Below are 6009 nucleotides of genomic sequence, written 5' to 3'. Positions count from 1 at the left end.
ATTATTTTCAACAAAATGGTTCTTAGAGAGTAAAACATGGCAATTAAGTGAAAAGTACCTCCTTGACCCCTCTTTTTTGTGTGTGTGTAACGGCGTCTCACAACACTCGGCCGTAAGTATGCCCAGAGCGATCACAACACAAAACAAGATCTAGTGCTTGCGGCATGTGATCAGAGATCCTCCATAAGATAGGCCTGGAGTGATATGCTGCAAAGGCTTGGCCCCTTCTTTTAACATCCTGAAGCTAAAAGGATAAAGCTACGACGAAGCAGACCTCGGAGCCGACGACGAGGACGTGGGCGGAGGTAGCAGCTTAAGGAAAAGGTATGACTTCGGGGAGGAAAGGAGAGCAACTTGTGGGCCGGGTGCGACCTGCACCCTAGGTTACCCACCGGCTGACGAAGGTGGAGGTGGCTCGTTTGAGCCAACACTTCTCGTCGGTCGTCGAGCTCCCGGAGGAGCCCATCGAGGCTGCCTGCCGGGAGTGGGAGGGACTAGCTCTGATCGGTCAGAGCCTCGGCCGGCGGGTGCTGGTCGAGTGGGTGGCCAAGGATGTGGCTGCCCGGTTGAAGAAAACAGGGGAGGTGGTGGCGGTTACCCTCATCGAAGACCACTTTGCGCTGCGGTTCCGGTCGCCCGAGGTCCAGGACCGTGCCCTGTTGGAGGGGCCCTGGGTGGTGGCAGGGCAACTCTTAGCCATGGAGTCGTGGACTCCGGACTTCCTACCTAGGGAGTTCTCAGTAAAGACCGTAGTGGTCTGGCTCCGGCTACCTGGGCTTTCCCCTGAGTACTGGTCGACCTCGACCATTCTTGAAATTGCATCCAAGGTAGGGCGGCCTATGGCCGTGGACGGAGTCACAGAGGAGCGGCGAGCCATAGGATTTGCTCGGGTCAAGGTGGTGATTGACGCCTCCGAACCCCTCCTCCCAAGAATCTGGATCCTCGGGAGGACGAAGGCTCTTTGGCAGCCCTTTGTCTTCGAGAGTATCTCGGATCTCTGTATTCGATGTGGAAGAATCGGGCATCTCAAGCCAGCGTGCCGGTTCAGGGCTCCCGCGCCAATCGGAGGGAGTACACTGGGGGAGGGGGTTACCGGACCGATCTACGGCCCGTGGTTGGTGACATCCCACGCCCGACAGCCACGGGAGAAAGGGTCGCCGCAGCTAGCGAAGGCGACCGAGTCCTTAGCTGGGTCGCCCCCTTCTCGGCCCTCCTCGCCGGTTGCTCCTCCCAGCCCTCCGGTGTCCCCGCCGGACTTAGAAGGCTGGCAAAAGCCTACCAAGGTGGCCCGTCGCCGCTCCCCGTCGGTGGTGGTGGGGGCCCCGAACTCCGGTAGGCAAGACGAGGGCTTCCGAGTCGACACGGCCGGTGACGCGCTCGTGGGTCGTGGTGACTCGATGCCCTTGGTGGGTATGACCAGGCCGCCTGGGGTGCGGGCTGGCTAGTCGGAATGGGCCGGGCCGAGCGCTAGGTCGGTGGGCCAGCCCGCGGATCAGTCCAAGAAGCGGCCCAGAAACTCTGGGCTGCTACTCGATGTGGGCCGTTCTCTGGGCCGGGGTCGGACGGGCCATAGTGGTGGCTCGGCCGGGCCAGTGACTCACAGGGCACGAGCGCCCCACGTGGTTTGTGCGGTGAACTGTGCGACGGGTTCCCAGGCCCGTCACACGGTGGTCAGCGCGTGGCCCAAATTGGCTGGGCCACATGCGGAGGTTTTTGGGAAGGCCCCTGTGGGCAGGGGCCTTCCACTGTTCATGGCCCAATTGGGCCCTACGGGGCCTGCCTTTGGGTTTGATCCGCTGTCCGAGTCTGTGGGCCTAGTGCTTGTGGTTTCCAGTTTAGAGCCCAGGCCTCGGGGGCGGATCCGCCTTCCGAGATCCTTACTGCTCTAGGCCCTCTAGAGGTGGATGTGGGGCAGAGGGATGGTGCCTCGAGCGGGCCCACTCTAGGCGACGCGACTAGGACTAGTGAGGTCCTAGCCTGTGTAGACTGCCCTATGAGTGATTTTCTGGTGGGGCGGGACACGCCTGCACTTGTGGTGCCGGTGGTAGGTGACTCGAGTGGTTATGAGGGGGCTGCTAGCAGGTCCGCGGATCACTCAACGGTCGTACAACGGGTGAAGGTGGCTGTGTTGCGAGTCGTGTCCAGGGCTAGTGTGGATGAGGGTTAGCAGGACGATTCTTATCCCAAGGTGGCGATGGACCCTACGACCCAGAGGGTTGACGTGCCTATGGCCGACCTCTTGGACTTTTTCCTATGAGGATTCTTGCATGGAATTGTAGGGGGCGGCAAAACCGGCTTTCATGTCATCCTTTAGGAGGTTAGTTCAGATCCATAGTCCAGAGATCTGCCTACTTTATGAAACACGACTATCCGGTAGAGGACTCTGTCGTGTATTACGGCAGTTTGAGGTTGACTGGGAGTCATATGTAGTAGAATCCCAGGGGCTGTCGGAGGGTATTGTGGCTTTGTGGAAGCGGGGTGTAGCTACAGTTGACGTATTCCACAACTACTCCCAACAGGTCCTTATGATTATCTCGGAACCCAATGCAGCACCGTGGGTTTTGAGTGGAGTGTATGCTAGTACTGATTATCGGACCAGGAGGATCTTGTGGGATGAGCTCACCCACTTAATCGCTCAGGATCTTCCGACTACGATGGTGGGTGATTTCAATTGCATCTTGGAGGGGAGTGAGAAATGAGGAGGTAGGATTTTCACTAACACCGTGGATAGGTGGGAGTTCCGCGATTTTCTCTCGCGTAACGGCCTGGTAGATCTGGGTTTCTCCGGTCCGTGGTTCACTTGGTGTAATAACCAGTCCGGATGAGCCAGGGTGTGGGAGCAGCTTGATAGGGCTGTTGCCTCCACCGACTGGCTCACCAGATTCTCCTCCTACAGGGTTAGTCATCTACCCCGGATTGCTTCGGATCATTGTCTATTGCTGGTCTCGACGGCATCGGGCTCTAGTCACCAGAACCCCTTTCGCTTTGAGAAGGTTTGGCTGTCTTTTCCTCAATCCTGGGACATTGTCCGAGGAGCTTGGAGTTTGCCGGTTTGTGGTGATGCCATGCAAAGGGTTTCACGCAAATTGGAGTTGACTAAGCGACGGCTACGTCATTGGAACCATGAGGTAGTGGGTGATATCTTAAGGAAGTTGGAGGATGTGGAGGCCGCGATTGCTGACCTCCAAATAAGAGAAGATCAGGTGGGTGCACTCCCCGAGGCCGACATGGTCGGCCTCCGGAGACTTGTCGCCACTCACCATTCGATCCTGTGTCAACATGAGATCTTCTGGAGATAAAAATCCAGAATTCAGTGGGGCAGAGAGAGTGACCGGAACACTAGTTTCTTTCATCGATCTATGGTCATCAGGAGGCAGAGAAAAATGATTCGATTCTTGCGGGATGAGCAGGGCCATCGGGTGGACGGAGGATAGTGGGTTTGACGCCGTCGGCTAGCTCCCGAGGGTTGATTCTCAAATTGGTGCTGCTGAGAATGCATTGTTGGTTCGACCGGTGACGGAGGGGGAGGTGCGAGAGGCGATCTGGGCACTAGGTGAGGATAGGGCTCCTGGTCTAAATGGCTTCCCACCTTTCTTCTTTCGAAGATACTGGGGCATTGTCCGGATTGCGGTGGTGGAAGCGGTCTTGTGTTTTTTCAATCGGGCAGGAATGCCTGATGATTGGAAGGCCACGTTTGTTACGCTAATACCTAAGATCAGGACGCGGCGAAGCCGAGCCACTTTAGGCCGATCAGTTTGTGCACAACTTTATACAAAGTTGTGGCAAGAATACTGATGGATCATATGAAGCCCTTCCTCTTTGGCATTATCTATCCGGAGCAAGGTGCTTTTGTGTGAGGTAAGAGCATCTCCGATAATGTCATGGTGGCCCAAGAGATGATATGGGATCTTCGACGGGCCTCGAAGCGGCAAAGCCTGATGGCTGTCAAGCTAGATATGGAACGAGCTTATGACAGAATCAAATGGAGTTTTCTTAAGCTAGCTTTGGAGAGTCTGGGTTTCCATAAGACCTGGATTGGTTGGGTTCTAGGGTGTGTCCGAGGACCGAGGTTTTCTATCTTAGTCAACGGCTCTCCGTCTCCATTTTTCTGATCTACTAGGGGGCTTCGACAGGGATGCCCGTTATCCCCATACATGTTCATCATTTGTTCTGATGTCTTATCTCGGTCATTACGGGCTGCGTGCGCTGCCGGAGAGCTGGTGGCTTACGTCCCAGCTTCAGGGGCCCAGCCGATAGCACATTTATCTTTTGTCGATAACTGCCTCCTCCTACCTCGGGCCCGCGTAGCGGATGCTCAGACTATCCGGAGGGTCTTAGCCGCCTACTGCACTGCATCAGGTCAGAGAGTGAATGCCTAGAAATCTGCCATCTTCTTCAGTCCGAGTACATCACCCGAGGTTCGACGAGGGATTTGGAGGATTCTGGAGATACTCGAGCGGGACGGGATTTGGACCTATCTGGGTGTTCCGATCTCAGGTTGGAAATTGCAAGTATCTGAGTGTACCGGGCTGGTGCAGCGAGTCCAGAGCAGGCTAGAGGGTTGGCGGGCAGCGTCTCTATCTATGATGGGTAGAGTAACGCTGATCAGATCTGTACTGGGTTCCATGCCCATCTATCTCTTGGCAAACACGGTGGTGCCAAGGTCAGTTCTACTGAAGATCGAGCGACTTCTTCGGAGCTTCTTATGGGGCTCACATGGAGGGGGGCGTGGGGTGCACCTGGTGGCATGGGAGAGTATCTGCCTCCCTCTTAGGGAGGGTGGTTTAGGGGTGTTGTCTCTCCTGGAGAGACAAAAGTTGCTCCTCACCCGGCATGCTACCCGATTCATCCTGGAGCCGCAGGGGTTTGGAGCTGTATCATGACTGCCCGTTATGGGGGGGCAGGCCCGGAGGGCTGGGCTCGAGGAGGGCGGAGATGTTCTGAGGATGATAATGTTATTTTGATGATTAACACAACTATTGAGGCCATATCAAATTAGAAATGCAAATTAAGTCGATACATCATTGATAAATGGCACACCCTTGATACACTCATAATACATTAGGACTATATGGTCAAAACCACTCTCAAGAATTGATAAACGAGATAAAATTTGTAATAGAGAATGGTAGAAAGCTTAAGAATCCATTTTGGCAAAGTTTCACGTTAAAAATACCTAAAAGGGTAATTCGGTAATTTCAACTATTAAGGGTATGAAACTCTATTGTGCCTTGCATCGTAATTTGCTTGAAATATCATATTGTTGTTTCAATGTGCATAACTAACCTTCAAAGTGCAGAAAAACATGGTTAGAGTCGACCCCGATACATTTGGCACGCCTTGAAACGAAGTAGCATGCCTTTGGAACACTTGGCACAGAGTAGGAGTCGACCCTAGAAGAGATGGAGTCGATCCTGGCACGTTTTAGAAATATTCTGGCACATTCTAGCACTTATGGCATGGATGAACAGTACTTGGGTCGACCCAAGTGAAAGTTGAGTCGACCCCATCTTCAAGCCTCAAGAAAACAAGTCTCTAGAATCCCTGAGAGGGTCGACCCTAATGGAACTTGAGTCGACCCCACCTTGAGTCGACCCAACCTTGAGTCGACCCAAAAAGAGTTGAGTCGACCCAAGTGAATGAAGGCTGAAATACAATATTCTGTATTTTCTGAGAGGGCCGACCCAAGAAAAGCTTGAGCTGACCCAAATCTGATGAACAGTGGTTTGAGTCGACCCAAGAAAAGTTTGGGTCGACCCAAGCACGGGCAGAAGCATAACGGCTAGTTGTGCAGAAGTACTTTTTGGACTCCCAACGGCTATAAACGGCTAGTTTCTTCAATCCAACGGTCAGGAAGGACTATTTGGAGGTTGGAGAAGTATTTAAGAGGGAGTATTCATCAGAGGAAGCAAGCTTTGGAAAATACATCAAGTGCATTCAAGAGAGAACCCTAGCAAGGCAAGCTTCATTCTTTTACTTCATTCAAAGAGCCAAAAGAAAGTGGTTGAG

The sequence above is a fragment of the Phoenix dactylifera genome, chromosome 3, assembly GCF_051530095.1.
Source record: "Phoenix dactylifera cultivar Ajwa chromosome 3, Ajwa_hap1_PhDact_Kaust_v1.1, whole genome shotgun sequence".
In the NCBI taxonomy this organism is placed as follows: Eukaryota; Viridiplantae; Streptophyta; class Magnoliopsida; order Arecales; family Arecaceae; genus Phoenix; species Phoenix dactylifera.
Note: the sequence above shows the minus strand (reverse complement) of the source record.